At 32.9% G+C, this 18,380-nt stretch overlaps 1 protein-coding gene across 3 annotated transcripts in view; it reads left to right on the forward strand.

Annotated features, from left to right (window-relative positions):
* FBXW7 (F-box and WD repeat domain containing 7) overlaps positions 1-18,380 on the forward strand; it is a 227,986-nt gene that overhangs the window by 167,523 nt on the left and 42,083 nt on the right. The gene's annotated exons all lie outside the window — the stretch shown is intronic.

The raw sequence follows: 18,380 nt of genomic DNA on the forward strand, positions 1-18,380 counted from the left end.
AAGTTTTGACCCTGTTAACATGAGCAGTTTTTTGTATTTCCTGAGTTAATTGAAATTGCCAGTTTCAAATTATTTATTAGAGTGATATATTTTTAGCTGTAATGTATGTTTATGAGCCTGAAACCAACCAACCAACCACTGCTTGGGATTAAATGAGTATATTTGGGTATATCATCAGCACTGTTAGGGTTCTGTCTTTTTATGCATTTCTTAGAGTTTTGTTTTTAATTGACACATAATTGTATTTTTCTTTTAACTAAAGGGGAAACATTCTATTAAATAGAATTAATTCTTAACACTGGACAAGTGCTTTTCCTCCTTAGTAAGGAGAATCTTCTGTTTTCTGGAACTTAACCTTCATAAAAACTCATTTTCTAATTATTTAAGTTCTTTTTGAGTGGCTTCCACTTCTACTCCAAACAAGTGGCAGCCATGTTGGACAACTTTTGCATGAGGTTAAAATATAATACAATTTAAACATGGAAAACAGATACAAATATTCCCCAGTACCCTCTTGTTTCTTTTCTGCTTTACTGTTTATAGAAAGTATTTCTTTTATTTTGTCTGCTTTCACCTTTTAATAGCTTCTTCTGAATGAGGTCACTGCTCTGATTTGAGCATTTTATGGGGGCCTCTAATAGCTTTAAAGTCACTAATAAACTAATTTATTACCTTATACCTCTATAAAAGAAAATACTAATGCAAATAAACTTAAAAATTGAGAAAAAGAAGTTATAGGGCTTTTTAAAAATTAAAGGATTAAGATGTTAATAATCAAGTTAATTTTGTTCTTTTTATTGAATATTTTTAATAAACTTAAGTACATATGGGAGATTACCTCATTATGTTGTAGTATGTATTTCCTGTCTTTATCTTCTAAGATAGACATTAAGTTTAAAAGGCATAGGAGAAGGTTCTGTAAGAAAAACTGATAGAGAACTATAAGGCTTCCCTGAGGGCTTTCTAGGGTCACTATTTAATTTGACTTTTCTAGGTTACTGTGTTATGTTAAATTATAATTATAGCCTGCAGTTATGATAGCAGAATAAAAAATATGAAAAATGAAATTTGTACTAAAAATTTTTAGAAGATATTTTTAAAATGAACTCATTCAATTTTCACCTGGCTGCCAATAATTTTCTATTGCATAACTCATTGACTACTAGAAATATTAGATGGATTGTGGTTATATAATTAATAATGTTTTGTGCCTTACATATTGAATGGCTTTTGCATTGGGTATTTTTAGTTTCTTTCAAGCAGACTTCTCTATATACCTTGACAACAAAGCACGCAAAGCAAACATTCTTCTGTATTTTGCAGACCACTTTTTTTCTTCCAAGTCGTGAGCTGAATGTATAGTTATTGCTTATGAGACTATATGCAATCTTGATCTATAAAAATTTGAAAGCCTGGTGTTCTCCTATTCATCGTAGATACGGAATCAAGTTAATGTTTGCACAGTTAATATTTTGCACAAAATAAAAAAATAAGAGTTTGAAAATAGTGGAAAAAATTTTAAGATAGCAGTCATAACTATAACTTCAATTTATATCTCTTCAAATGTTTTCAGGAAATTAATTTGCCTTATTAAGTGTAATATTAATACTGGTGGTTAATGTATTATATAAATTATTCTAGTTGCTCCTCTGAGATACTATATAAACATTGGATTTAATTCTAACAACAGTAAATAAATAGCAACCTAGCTATTAATTTGTTACTTTTAAATAAAAATGTTTTTAGGCCAGGCATGGTGGCTCACACCTGTAATCACAACGCTTTGGGAGGCCAAGGTAGGAGGATTTCTTGAACCTAGGAGTTCGAGGTTTTACAGTGAGCTATGATGGCACCACTGGATCCCAGCTTGGGTGACAGAGTGAGACCCTGCCTCTGAAAAAAAGCTAAAATTAAGAGAGAGAAAAAAAAATGTTTTTAGTCTTTAAAAGTCCTCATAATCTGTTTATGTTTTCTCAGACTTTCCTGGTCATAAATGTCAGCTGGAATACTTTATTAAAAATAAGTTCTGCAAGGTATCTCTGAGTATCAGGAAAATTGGGGAATGCAATTTTTAACTAAAAAAACCTTGGTTGTCTTTTAGGGAAAGAGAAATTTTATAGGAAAAAGTTATTTAACCTGTAAAATAGGTAAAGATATTTAAAATAACTAGTTATTTTATAGGTTATAGAAAAATAACTATTTTTTCTTTGAAATTAGAATGCCTAATTATGATTATATTTCTTAAATCCTAAGATGCATTATTTTTTCATATTATAAGCATATGTGAAATAAGAATACATCTTGATGGCACTAAACAGCTTACCTAGCATCATTTTTTTTTCTTTCTAGTAATAAGAGAAATTATGTTAACATGCATCTGAACAACTAATAATTGCATGGTGTTTTTGTTTTGTTCTTTTTGAGACAGCGTCTCAGTCTGTCTCCCAGGCTGGAGTGTAGGGGTGCCGTCTTGGCTTACTGCAGCCTTTACTTCTTGGGCTCAAGAGAGCCTCCCACCTCAGCCTGCTAAGTAGCTGGGACTACAGGTGCATGCCACTGCACCTGGCTATTTTTGTAGAAATGGCGTTTCACCGTGTTGCCCAGGCTACTCTTGAACTCCTGGACTCAACGTTTTATCTTCTTGCCTCAGCCTCCCAAAGTGCGGGGACTACAGGCGTGAGCCACCATGCCTGGCTTAATAATTGTATGTTGAAAGAAAATGGACTTTTAATGCTTAAATCTTATCTCTTGACTCATTTTGTTTTTGTTTGGAGTACTTTTAAGCATTTAGAATATTTTCTTAAAATTATTCTTCAGTGTTAATTATTTTAGTAGCAATTTTCAAATGACAACCAAATGTTGGTTTATTTGGGACTTAAATATATCTGGTTTGGCTGTGTGGGTTCATAGACAAATACTGTATTTAGAGTGCCTCATATGTTCTTGAGTTTGTGTAGCATAGGCATCAGCAACACAGGAGACAGTTGAGTAGAGCTTTGGTGGGAAGGGTGGCGTGCAGATATGGGACAAGGTTTTATGCATCTGAGACCCAGGAACTCAGGAAATAGTGAAATATGCAACTGCCATTTCCAGTAGTTGAAAACAGTTTCATAGTGATTATATTCCATATCAAATTCTATTCCAAATACCATACTTAAAATTATTTTTCTTTAAAATAAAAATAGGAATAAATTAGAATATTTGTGTCATTTGAAAAAGTATTACTATCACATTTTATGTATGGTCATCTTAAATCAGGAGTCCACATGCTTTTTCTGCAGTGGGCCAGTAAATATTTTAGGCTTTATGGACCATGTAGTTAGCCTCTGTTACACTCAGCTGTCTCCACCCTTGTAGCATGAAAGCAGCCAGAGACAGTACCTAAACAAATAGACATGAGTGTGTTTTAATAAAATGTTATACAAAAACAGTGAAAAACAGGTTTTACTCTTAAAACAGTACTATAGTAAGTTTTCTTTTGCATGTAATTTTCTTTGTATAAGTTTCAGTCGATGATGAGTTTTTAGAATGGGGTTACTAGAGCTTAAAGCCATTACTTTCCTTTAAAGACTCGTTTTCTCTAATTCTTTTTGTGTTTGTGGGAGAAGGATTTTATTTTTGTGTATCTAATCACTAATTTTTTTTTTTTTTTTTTTTTTTTTCGTGACAGGGACTTGCTCTGTCACCCAGACTGGAGTGCAGGGGTGCATCTCAGCTCACTGCAACCTCCACCTCCCAGAGTCAAGCAATTCTTGCTGTAGCCTCCCAAGTAGCTGGGACTACAGATGTCCACCACCATGCCCAGCTAATTGTTTTTGTTTGTTTAGTTTTTAGTAGAGATGGGGTTATACCATGTTGGCCATGCTGGTCTTGAGCTTCTGACCTCAGGTGATCCACTTGCCTCAGTCTCCCAAAGTGCTAGGATTACAAGCAGCACTAGGCCTGGCCTAATCACTAGAATTTTAACATAGTACTTTTTTTTGTCTTCTAAATGTATCGTATAATAGTCCTTTTGATGGTTGTTATCATTTCAAAAGAGTCAACTATGTATTCTAGGCACTGCTCAGCTACTCTTTACATTTTAATTCATTTAATCCTTAAATGGTTGAAATGTTAATGAAACACTTAAGTTTTGTCTCCATTCAGTAGATGGGAAAACTGAGGCTCAGACAAATTAATAACTCTCCCAGTTTTCCTGGTAATTAATAACACTGGTGTTTAATCTTAAGACTCTCTAATGCTGTAGGTACTAGCTGTTCTTTTTTTTTTTTTTCTTTTCTTTTTTGAAATGCAGTCTCGCTCTGTGGCCTAGGCTGGAGTACAGTGGCGCTATCTCATCTCACTGCAACCTCTGCCTCCTGGGTTCAATCAATTCTCCTGCCTCAGCCTCCTGAATAGCTAGAAATACAGGCGCACACCTCCACGCCTGGCTAATTTTTTGTATTTTAGTAGAGACAGGGTTTCACCATGTTGCCCAGGCTGGTCTCGAACTCCTGAACTCAAACAGACCGCCCACCTCAGCCTCCCAAAGTGCTAAGATTACAGGTGTGAGCCACCATGCCCAGCCTAGCTGTTCTTTTACTATGCTTTATGACATATACATTTTTTTCTTGTGAACTTAACACTTTCAACTACTATTATATGAGTATTTTGTAGGGTTAGCATGGCGGCTTATTGCTGTTGACATTGTTTCTATGAAAAAATACAAAGTTTCAAACAATTGACTTATGAATAATTTTTGTAGTACAGTCCCTTGATAAATTGAAACTTTTTCATGTAATCTCTTTTATGATTTTTAAAATTTTACCTCCAGAGTTATCCCACAGATTATGTAACAATTTTAGTCATGAAAAAACTGGAAATATTGAGACATACACGTTTGTCCTGTGTCTTTTTGTAAACTAAGGGATAATACTTCAGCGTCCAAGGTCAGGCAACTGAGAACAGGGTGTCTGATGGGTGACAGTTCTCAAATGGCAATGCAGTACCATTCTCATCAGTTAATTAGTTAGTACTTTTGACAATTATGACAAAAACAAAAACCAGCACCTCTCACAACACCTTCCAGGAACACTGTGTTAGGTTCAAGCTTTTCTTCATTGTTCAGTTTTTCATGATAATAGACAAGCCTATATTCAGAATTTTCATTTTCTTTGGGACATAACCTAATTTGTTGATTTTGTATGTATAAACTTCAGTTAGTTCAGGGAGTATATAATTTTAATCTATTATGTTCCTGTAGTAGACTGTTGAGTTCGTTAGCACTTTTCAGCAAGGTCTGCCAGGATTATTAAACAGTCGTTTTGGTTTTTTTTTCTCCCGAAAATAAAATCTCTAATTATTTGTTCTACAATAAAATTTTCATTCATATGAAGATTTTGTACATACCCAAAACACTGACCATCATAAGCTCTGTTGGTAAAGCAAATTTGGAAATTATTGCTGTCTCAAATTTAGTAATTTAATATCCTCCAAAGTCTGAGTTCAATGGGTATATAATGAATTTTTATTTCCCTCCAGTATTTAATATCTTTTACTTCTCTTTATAAAACTATTAGACATGCTCAATATATAATGTAGAAAAGAGACTTACCTTTATAGTTTCCTAAATTATTAATAATTACACTGTCCAGAAATAATCACAATAAGGATTTTAAGCATATAATTTTTTAAACAAAACTGTCACTTTAATTCATCTTTAATATACTGTTAGTATTACCCCATAGCTGTAGGTATTCAAAAGTGTATAATCTGCCATAGAAATATATCATAATTTTTCACTATTTTTGATTTAGATTGTGACCTGCTTTGAACATTGTTATATATAAATCTTTAACCACATGATTGTACACAGGTTTCTAGAAATAGTTTTATTGGGTCAAGAAGTATGAACCTCTTTAGATTCTTGATAAATATTATTAAATTATTTTCAGATTGTGTCAGTTCAGAAACAGCATGGGGTTTCTAATGTTGTTAAAAGACAAATTATATTTTAAAGCACATTTATTTTTATGGCAAAACTTTGTATTGTGGACTTGACTTAGCTGTTACTATAGCATTGTATTTCCACGTTTATTATTATAGGGTTTCTATGAACTGAATTTTCATTTTGAGAAAATAACTATCTGCTTTTACTTAAAGCCTCATAAGTAAAATATATCAATAGATTAAAAATTATTTGTTGCACATGGTGATTTTATTTTTTATTCTTATGGGAGATAATATTTGCCGTGAACTTGTCACCTATATTATTTTCAACTGTAGTATTCTTCTGTTCTTCTCATGGTCTTAAAACTATGATCCATGTTTTTATCTAAACAGATGACCCACATGTATGATTTGATAACTTATTGATTCAACATATTTTTTTATACAGAGAGTCTTATACGGTTGTCTAAGTTTTTGTCAAATTAGATTATACTTTTACATTTCTGAATTTTAGTGTGGTATCTTTAGAGTATAAGTGACAACCTCTCCCAAAGTATATAGCTATTAATAATCTCTACTGTAAGAGTTCATGCTAGCAAGAGCAGCTGCCAGAAATACTTGCCGATTTCCTATAGCACTGTTACTTAGCATTGCATTTCTGTCATAGCTTTGTCATTTAGCCCCAATCCTGGTTTGCCTTTTTTTTAAAAAAAAATTCTAGTCTAGCTATGATTAATTCTCATTTTAAGTAGTTGTTATCAAGTCTCCTTTTCTAAAATGCCTTGATGACTAAAAGAGATTTCATGAAACTCAACATCACTTTCATGGAACTCCTAGCCAAGTAAAAACATGTTCATATCTCCTTAACATACAGAAATATAAAACCTTTTAAAAGCCACCATCATCCTTTCCTCCCCTGTTGCTAGTCTATTTGGTATCCACTGGTTACATTTGTGCCGCTGTTTTTCTGCATCCTTTCCATGACCTCTTGGTTCAACTTAGCTGTCTCTTGAAACCTCCCTTCTGGCACTGACTTCATCCGCTGTTGTCCTCATCCATTAAATGAAACATACTGCAATTACTGCTGTTGTCTTTGGTCCTTAGGCATACTAAACCAGCTGCTCAATGATGTTATATGACAACTTTGAATAGATATCTCCTTCGTTAGGTTATAAACTCTTACAATTGAGTGGTTATTTTTAATACCTTTTTATGCTTCCAGAGATATGCAGGAGAAAGTTAGTGTAAATATTTGTATAGCTGATTCATTGAAGTATCTGTTAAACTTGGAAAAATCTTTAAGGAATTTTTGTGCTGTAAGAATGTGGGATGTTTTTGTTTACTAAATGTTTTTAAATGACTGTGCAGCTGTGATTTTGAATATTTTCTAAATTTAACGAAACTCAGATACAGTTTGACACTTAATTTTAAAAGTAATTACTACTTACTAATTTTGAAAATGAAAAAGAAACACACAGGGTATAGTTATTTAGGTGGTACTTTGGGGAGTCTAGAGTAGCTCCTAAATATCAGAAAATGCTAAAATAGAGGAAAAAAAGTATAGTACTTTGAAGAGAAGAAAGAATAGGGTGGTGGTTTGAGCAAATTTAGGGAGGGAATATAGTAGGGTACCTGTTTTGTGGTGGGTTTTTTGTTTTTTTTTTTTTTTTTTTTTGAGTGAGAAAATTAAAATGTGGCTTTCTAAGCTTATCTTCCTTGTGTATATATTCCATTGGTACTTGAAAAATATACGCATTCCCAGATCCTTTAATGTTCTTTATGGTCACTACTTACTTTATCAATAAAAGCATTAATTACTGTTAGTTACCACGTATCAGACCATTCTATTTTAGATCCTTTGGTCTTTTTCTCTTTAAGAATGTTTTCTGCATCATGCATCAACATGATTAAGCAACATAAATTGTCAATTTTCTTGAGATTTCTTTCTCTGTACTGTACAAGGCACCGGCTGTAATTAAGGTGATGATCCCTGATGCCCATAGTATGCACAAATGGAAAGTTACAGTGATAAAACTACAAATCATTATACTACAAAATGATAATTGCTTAAATAGACCTGCGTACAAAGTACCGTTGGAGTATAAGGGGGGCACCCAAAGCTCAATACGAGTGGTTCAGGAAGGGCTTCACAGTAACCTTGAATTAAAACATGAAGATGTTTGCTAAGTAGGTGATCAGAGAAGTGATAGAGGAAACTTGTATTATTGCTTGGGCTCATGTCTTACGTTTTTCCATATTAATTACACTGCTGCACATTACATCTTGCCATCAATTTATTAATGTTTATGTCAACTAAAAAATATGTATTGAGCACCTAGAATAGAGTTGAGAACTTTTCTAGAACCTGAAGATATAGCAGTGAATTTCATAGACAAAGGCCATGCCCTCATGGAGCTTAGATTCTGGTTTGGGAGACAGAAAATAAATATTACTATTAAGATTGATATTTTGATGACAATAGAACAGGGTAATAGAATAGAGTCTGATTTGATATGTAGAAGAGGCATTACTCTAGTTACTTTCTATACATAAACTCATTTAATCCTTAAAATCGCCTTGTGAAGTAAGTTGTATTATGTTATACCTGTTTCACACATGAGGAATCTGAGACATAGGAAGCTTCTTGGCCTCAGCTAGTCAGTAATGTAGCTAGTATTCTAACTGAAGCATGTTTATTCCAGCATCACAGCCACTGCAGTATAAGGATCTGGAGTAGGATTTGTTGAATGGACCCTTAGTGTCCAGATGTTTTAAGGGTTAACTTTTGACATATAATCTTGGTATTTTAAATGTGTAATTCTCACTTTTCCCAACAATTTATGATGGTCTCATTATCTAATTACTGATAATACCGCCTTCTGTATGTTTTTATCATCAGATGATGTTTTAGTATTGGGTTGTACCTGAGTTGTCAGATATGAGTACAAAGTGAATTAGCACATGATTTATAAATCTGTAACTACATTATGGAAACATCTTCCATGAATTTGTCTTTTATGTAACAAATTTTTAATTAGGTAATGATTTGTATAATTTTGACATCAAGGGGTAAGGCTCTATGAATTTGTAAATTTAAACTAAGTAATGTTTTACAGAAACTAACTTAATGTTAAGACTTGTAATATGGAAGACAGATGAAAAATACGCTAAAAATAAACTTGGAACTAAGCTCCTGGCAAGGTAAACGAGTGTGAAATAAGTCCACAGTCCCTTGTCTGCAGAGTAGGAATCCAAACCACTCTGAAAACTAAAAAGTTAAAGATGGCAAAACCTAACACACACTAACATAAAACAGTCACCTTTATTATTTATCTGAATAGTTATATATTTTGCTGGAAAAATATAAGTGTGTGATACGCTGAAAGTGTTCTGTGATAAACAGTGTATGCACTCTATTACTGTTGTACGATCCAAAATACTCTGAATTTAGGAACACAGCTATCTCCAAAAGCATGGAACTAACTTCAGAGACCTTTGAGTTTTACAACTGTCACCCACACGTAAAAATCTGAACACACTTTGAAATGTCAAAGTAGTCTGAGCTTAAGTCTCTGAGTACATGCATATTAAATACTTTAAAACATCCATATATAGATGAGTACCTAAAGTTTATTAACCTAGTTATAGGCTATTATCACCATATAATACAATGATAGTTTGGAACTTTTATATTTTCTTCAGTGGTTAAAATGCAGCTCATGCTAGTAGACTGATTCTTTAAATGAGGGTAGAGAACCTCAACCACATTTTTTTTTTAATTATCCCAGTATTTCCATGGCAAATTAACACCACCAAATTAACTTTAATCTGCTGATATATAGCGTGCATACTCTGTGTTGCTACTGTTACAAAGATGAATAAGGTAGTGCACTTTTCCCTTGAGCCCACAGAAGCCTTCATGTCTCTGAGAGACTTGTCTCATTGTTTGCATTTCATGGTCACATATCAAAATTAGATGAACATGGCTTAATTTATTCAAAAAATAAGCATCTACTAATTGCCAAGCGCAGTTCTGGTACTTGGGATGCATTAGTGAACAAAACAGGCAAAAAGTCCTTTCAGCATTTTAGTGGTCCTGAGAAGTCTGCCAAGGCATTAGGCAGTTTTTGTCAGTATACACTGTGTCATCAGACTCCTTTATTAAATTAGGTACTTTTCATTTCTAAATCATTTGGTGATAATTTGTATTATAGTTTTTTTTGTATGTATACGTAACTACATACATGTACATACAGTTTACCTGATTTGATAGAATTATATTAGTGGCTTTATTGAAATGTATGATCTGCTGGTTTTCAAATACTTTTAGAGAGTGTCTATTACAAACAAAATATTATTTTGATGCTCTGAAAGGATAATTCCGTTTAACTCCTTTCTTTATATTTTTTGCAAAACAACTTTCTTTTGGAGTTTTAAATAATTCTGTGAGGCACACTGTAGTGATTTCTTTCTGAATTATTCCTGGATCAGAAATTAGAATTCTTGTCTTTTTCCATGCCTCTATGGAAGGTTGCATAAATTAACATGTATCTCACATGTAAATTAGTTATATAATGGTAGATAAAATTTGTGGTAGATATATTTGTGTTATGTTTATTTATATTTTGGGATATATAATGATAGATATAATTTCAGATTTTTAATGTGATGTAAATTTTACTATACAAATAATTGCGGAAAGGCCTACCATTTGTGGTAAAGTCAATGACGTTCTAAATGTTAGCAGTTACAATTCAGTTATTTGTCTTTACAGGTACCTATTGATAACAGCACATCTCTTTATTTGTATATACAGTGTTTTATTCCTAAAATATGAAGGGTAAAATTATTAAAGCAGGGTTCTTTTCAGTCAATATGTTAATAAAGTTTCTTTGTGTGACTTTGATAATATCTTTGTGTTTTTATATTTATAAAGCTCATTGTAATTTAGGAATGGGGTAAAATTTATCAGCAATAAGTCTTTCTCAAATGTTAATACTGTTTTTGCAATTCTGTTTTTCTATACTGAATATTTTTCAGAGCTATTGAACTACAAAATAGCAGGTTTTCCTTCTTAGGAGAGCCATCACTTCTCAAACGTACGTCTTACTACATTGGCATTATTTGCCTATTTGCTTTTCTTCTGGAGATTGAATAGTTGGAAACGGCCATTGTTAGTAGCAACTCTAAATGTAGATAATGCTAAAAATATTGCAGTGATCCACTATACATGTAAGATTTTGATATAATTAACATGAAACATTAATTTTATAGTGGAATTCCATGTATATGTTCTTTAGGAATTTACAACTAAATCAAGACTTGTAAGTTGAACTTTATTCCTCAAGTAAATGTAGCATTCCTCACCCCACACACAGACAAGACAGGAAAGGTTCAAAATTTATTTCAAAAGCATACAGCTAACTAGCCATTTGTTTGTGATTATTTTATGGTATCCTCATATAATGATGGAAAATCTGTTTTGAGGATTTGAGAAAATTTATGATAATGTTGAATGAAATTTTCGTAAATTTCTTCTCCTTTGCTACTCTTGAACATGAACATTGAAACTTGAGTTATTTAATTACATTTTTATGTGTGGGTGATTTCATATCGTTCACTTGGGAACAATTTGAGGTTAAACAGCTTTTCAATAATCCATAGAAATCTCTGCATTATCACCTAAGATTTTAAAATGTCACTGTTGCTACTAATATGAACATGTAGGGGCAGTATAGTACTGTTTTTGTAAATCTTATCTGAATTTGTGGATTTTAAAAATCTGTGTTACTGTTAGAAGTTGGTTCTTCTCTGAGATAATATAATTACATCTTGCTTTATAAAAGGGTGATTGGTACTGTTTCATTAAGTTGAAACTATTCTTGCAGTTCATATTCTTACATATATTATACAAAATATCTTATATTTTGAAAACTCTTGGCCCTGATTTATATTTGAAGTCAAAGAACATGTTTAGTTAAAAGGAAAAATGCATTTTCATCGTCTGACAATAAAAATGAAAATAAATGTATTTATAAAAATCTGAAAAACCAAAATCAGTGCTCTTATTAGGTATCAACGTTTCAAAATGAATGTTTATGAAAATTTTTAAAGTCTTAATTTTCAATATGACAGAGGAACAGAACTTAGATTACCAGTCTTATTTTTAAGATTCTTTAATTGGTGAATCTTTTTTTTCAATATCAAAATGGTTAAGGTTATTACAAACTTTATTAGAAAATATAGTAACTTTCCTCCCAACTTAATATTTAAAAGAAAACAACTCTTCCACCTATTTACTCACTCTATTCAGTACCTCCTATGAGCCACGGACTGCTTTAGGCATTTAGAGTACAATAGTGAACAAAACAGATCCAACCCCTCACCCTCATGGAGTTTATATCAGAAAAGCAGAGTGACTAAGAGCATGGATTACAGAGTTAGTTGGACCTGGGTTTAAGTTCTTTTGCTCTACCACTTACTAAGCCTCATTTGTAAAATGGAGATAATAATAGTAGCTTTTACAGAGGGTTGTTGTAAGGATAAAATGAAATAACCCATGGAAAGTATGGTTATGTATAAGAGTTCCGTGACTGTTTGAAGCCCTCATAAGACTTTTTAGCTGTGTCGGTAAAAATTATAATTAATTCTCCTGATACAGTTATACTTACAATAGAGATTTTGAGTATTTTTTCATTTTTAGTTTCTTCAAATGGTGAAAGAAAATGCACAGCATAAATTTTGAGTAATTTTTCTTAAACAGTTTCCTGAGTGACTTTTAATCTTCCCAGAGTGGAAAGATACTGCACATAAAAAGTTAATGTGATTTGGTTCTACTTACATTATGTAGATTCATTCAGTATGGCTATCATATATGTAAAAATTAACCCCATTATGTCTTCTTACATGAAGAAAATGATATGTGACATCTTGGTATTTTGTTTGGAGATTCTCAGATGTTCAGAATAAGTGTGTTGGCTTTAAATGTCATTAAATTGGAATTTTAAAAATTGCTATATAAGAATTAAAAATACATCTTATTGATTTACATATTATGTTAGCTGCTAAAATGTCTAGTATATAGTCTTCATTATAATTTTAATTTCTGACACAGTTTTTCTACTAAATACCCCAAAATTTGGTAATTAAGAAATGGAACATACTTTTTAACAAATTTGAAAACTATCTTGTCAAAATGGTACCCGATATATCATTACTACATAAAAATTGAGATTTAAAACATTTAAGGAACTGATTCCCAAATTTTAACAACAGTACTTAGAAAATTAGACTTTTCTTTAGTACCCTGTGCTTCTCTTGGGTCTTTTTATTTCTGTGTTACATAGAAATTCCATATTTAACACACACACACACACATATATGCATCCTTACACACAGGCATCCCACACACACACAAATAAAATTCTAACCACCCCCTACCTCTGTTTAATAGCTTATCAGCTGTGTTCATGCTACAACTGCTTCACTGAAGGGAAGTGCTATTCTGCTGTTTTCATATTAGCTTTGTTATCATGCAGTATTTTTCAGCTGCTCATGCTCATTACCATACAGCTGGTATGTAGAGAAGAGAAGGAAGCAGGCAGAAGTTGTACTGTCTACAAGAATAAGAAGCTCTCTTGCAGATGGGGTGCTGGCAGATGGGGCATGTGTTTGAACAGGTTTTACTAATAACAGAGTGCATTAAAAATCATTCTGAGAAAGTCTAAGGTCAGTGCCATGAATTCAGAGCTTAAGAGGTTGTTCAGCTTTTTTGTAGACCTTTTTGGAATATTAATTGACTCTAATAAAAAAAGTAATAAATGGCAAACCATACCTCCTCAAAAAAAAAGTCTTACCAGTTTTTTTCTTTGTTATACTAGTATATTTTTTCTTTAGTATAATTTGAAAAACATTAATACTGTCACCTAGTATCTCTTATCAACTTGAGTTGTCATAGTCTTAAATACATTTATTTAAAATGTCTAGATTGTGTCTGTATACAAAAGTGTAGATGTTTTGTGAAAGTGGTAATAACATTCTTCAGTTTCTGTATATTAGATTATTTATTAGAAGGTGAAAACTAAAGAAGATTTAGATATTGGTATGTGTAGTGTTAACTAAGTTGAAGTCAAGGAATGTTTTATCTGCATTCAAAGTTAGAAGTGAATCATGTGCCCAGAAATGTATCTATTGTTAAAAATATTTCTTGCATATTTTTCATATTCATAAAACCAAAGTGAATGAAGCATAATTAAAATAACTATCATTTTTCTTGAAGTATTTTAGTGGGATCTTAGTCTTTTTTACCCTTTTTTATTAACTGTAGTGTTTCTCTATACATCCTCTCTCAATGGAAGATGCTGATGAAAAGCAACTGAAGCAAAATCAAGCAAGGCAATTATGTATAACATACATGGTATTCAATTTAATTTTAAAGGAAATAGAACTTGTTCTTTTCACAGGGGTTAAAATATGTGAATATATATAATATATATGAAATGTATACAGGTATAGCTAGTTTTTAAAGCTGGTCTAAGTCACAAAACTTTTGGTAACTCAGAAACTTGTGCTTCAGGTTTCTTGTCAGTAAAAGGGAGGTAAAAATGTTGTCTATGAAGTTAGTAACTATGCGTAAATAAAATGATTTAAGTGAGATCTGTGGGAAGTGGTGTACTTTAACAAGCATTGCTAAAACTATGTATTCCTTCTAATAGTTTAGATTCTGCTGGGCATTTTAGAGGTACAGAAGTTGTAAACTGCGAAGTTGCATTTTTATTGCACATCAAACTTACTTTCTTCCAATTTAATTTGTATTTGAACTGTATAACTGATAAATATCCTGAAATACTTTTATGACTTTTCCCTGAGGGAAGAAATATATAAAGCATTATAAATAATAAACAATATAATAAAATGATAAATCTGTAAAATGTATTGTTTACCTACATCATCATTTCTTATTTAGAAAATTGAATTCTTAAAATTATGTTGAAAATTTACATTTTTTCTGTTACTTCTATTTCTATAGTTCTACCATTGTTGATTAGAATGTCTTATGTTGTTAATTATCTCATATAAGTATTTTTTATTGGTACTCTACTATATGCAGGAACTATGTGAGGAGCTGAGATACAAGAATCAAAATAGAATCAAAATACTGCTATCATGGAACGTACAGTCTATTGGAGAAGATAGACAAATATTTAATGTGCTCACACTGTAACGAGGTGTTTGCTTCAAGCACTGTGAAATCAGAGATGGCCTATATAAAGATAATTAACATATTTTCATCTCCAACCCAGACCTTTCTTCTGGGCCAGAACCAGTTGAAGCATGAGATTTTGATACCTGGTTATATCCAAGATATCTCAAGATCCTCCTCACCCCTGGCCCCCAGATAACAAGAACAACCAACCAACCAGCCAATCCAGTCCTTGTTATCCAGTTGCACAAGTGAGAAAACAGGTGTTATCTTTGATACCTTCCTCTTTTTTACATGCCATGCATGACCCATCTGTTAACTGTCCTATCAATTTGATGTCCTAAATGTCTCTTAACTGCCCACTACTATACATCTCTGTTTCTGCCTAGCTAGCCGAAGCCACCATTATCTCTTACCTGGTCTAGTGGAATAACTTCCTCACACAGTCTCTCCACATCTACTCAATCACTGCCATTATGTTTTTAGCATTATACTCTGCATGATTTTTTTCAAGAAATACATCTGATTATGGTCTTTTACTTAACATCCAGCATTAGCTTTTCATTACTCTTTTTTTTTTTTTTTTTTTGAGACGGAGTTTCGCTCTTGTTACCCAGGCTGGAGTGCAATGGCTCGATCTCGGCTCACCGCGACCTCCACCTCTTGGGTTCAGGCAATTCTCCTGCCTCAGCCTCCTGAGTAGCTGGGATTACAGGCACACGCCACCACGCCCAGCTAGTTTTTTTGTATTTTTAGTAGAGACGGGGTTTCACCATGTTGACCAGGATGGTCTCAATCTCTCAACCTCGTGATCCACCCGCCTCGGCCTCCCAAAGTGCTGGGATTACAGGCTTGAGCCACCGCGCCCGGCCTAGCTTTTCATTACTCTTATGGTAAAACCCAAAATCCTTTAACGTCTTGGGTCATCTGTCTCTCGCCCAGTTCTTCAGCCTCATCTTGTACTTACCATACTACCTTTATTCTGTGTCTTCTAGCTATAGGTGGTTACCCCTCCCTTCCATGAACCTAGCTCAGTCATTCATTCAGAGAGAAGATGCTTTTCTCTGAACCCACACACTAGGTGGAAACTTCAACATTCTTAACACTCTTCTAACACTCTGAAGCATTTAAGACAGTTGCAGTTTTGCTTTGGTTTGTCTCATTATCTTACCCACTATACTGTGAACTCCAGCCATGAAACAGACACAAGACTTAGTTTAGCTTATGGTAGGCAACCAAGTAACTATTAAATTGAATGAGAATGTCCATGGCAGACTAAAATAACCATATAAATCTGCATTTGTTGTAATTATGTATCCTAGGTAGAATATAATTATAGAGATACTTGAGACAATAAAGTATAAGATAAAATCACAGAGATACATGTGTATCAATACACTGCTAGGAATGATAACCACACATGGATCAAATGGATAATTATTAAAGATAGACTGGCTCTTTAAAAAAGGTCTTATGTGATGAAGTTAAGAAACAGGGCCCAAACAATAGCCACACATTGAAAAGCATGTGTTCTGTGTATTCAGATGGAAATCTTGTGAATATGTTACTACTTGGTTAGTAAGTCAAGTATTTTTAGGCTGTGTACTGAAAAAATTTTCAGTGAAAAAGTCATAGTTCCTTGTTAAGTGTGTTTGGGTTGGAGTAATCAACAAAGAGCATTTGAAGCAGTTTCTTTCATCAATGTTATGATACATAACTTTAGTCAGTTTTCCGTAGGGTTCAAATCATTTTGGTAAGGAGAAGAAAAACTAGTAAGCTTCACTGAAAGGACAGTCCAGTGGAGATCGTTTGATGTTTGTGTTTTCAACTCTCTTTCATTATTTCATGTTTTAGGGAAATAAAGCATACGACATAAATGAAGGAGAGTAAGACATAGAACTTCTTAGAGGGTTTGGGGAAAGGAAGCAAAACTCGTGGTGTTGTGTTTCTTCCAGTATGCCCACTGACGATTGTCTGGCCTCAATATAATGCCACAGATAACAAGAGCAGTTCTTAACCACGTGGAGGCATTGGCAGTAGTGTATTAATTTGTTATCAAGCCGCTATTGGTAAATTCCCAGAAGTAAAGTGTATCACAGTACACAAATAGCTGCCTAGTCTATCTCTTCTTTTTCCTTGTCTGCAGTGGCTCTAGTAAGAGTTCATATGCTCAGCACACATTTGTATACTGAAATAACTAAGAATACATCTTAGACGTATTTAAACTGCCAATATTTTTTGCTTTGTATATAGAGAACCCTATTTTTGTTTTTTGTTTTTGTTTTTGTTTTTGTTTTGTAAACTGAAGACCAAGACTTCCTTAGGTTCAAATCCCATCTACCTTAAATGACCTTAGGGTCACTTAAACTCTCTGTGCCGCTTTCCTCGTCTGTAAAATAGAGATAATAATAGTACCTTCTGCAGAAAGTTGTTAAACAGTTTCATTGAGTTAATATCAGTAAAACACCTAGGAAGAAAGCCTGACATATAGTGAGTTTCCTTTCCTGTACACATTATATTCTTAAGAAAACATCTTTTTGAAAAGGAGTTGCTTATTCAAACAGGAATAAAGTTTACAGCATCTTTGATAGTGGGCATTGAAAGAGCATTCAGGTCAGTTTAAAATCTAGTGTTTATCATTTGGTTTAAAATATTGCCATGTGCATCTCTTGAAAATATTATCTCTTCCTCTTTCTGGTTGTACATATTGTTATACAAATTAAGCAGTTTCACTTATTAGTCAAATGAATTTGTCATTTTTTATTGACTTGTCTGTCCTTCCCTCCTGAATTGGGAGTTCTTTCAGGGTAGAGACTACATCTTGCTCAATCTTGCATCTTTTTTGTTTAGTGCTTGGCTTTAGTAACCCTGGACAAATATTTCTCAAATGTGGTTAGTATATTCAAAAATACAACATTTGAATCACTGCTTAATTTTTTCTCTCTCTTGTTTTATTGTTTAGAAAATAGAGAACCATTATATGACTCAGGATTCATTTGGATGAGACTGATAATGATATAATGGAATTTGGGGTTAGAGACTCACATGAATTGCTCTCAGTTACTAGCTTTTCCTGTGCTACTTATACATAATAAATATTGTGAATCTCACAAAGTTGAAGTCTTTGAAATAGATGGATTGGTGGGGGGTAAATTGCGTCTTAGTCTAACAATATCTGTTTATTGCAATAGTTTAATAAAAGGTGAATAAAAATATCTTAGAAAATACCATTTAATTTTAATCTTTGCTG

This window comes from Saimiri boliviensis, chromosome 3, assembly GCF_048565385.1.
Source record: "Saimiri boliviensis isolate mSaiBol1 chromosome 3, mSaiBol1.pri, whole genome shotgun sequence".
NCBI lineage: Eukaryota > Metazoa > Chordata > Mammalia > Primates > Cebidae > Saimiri > Saimiri boliviensis.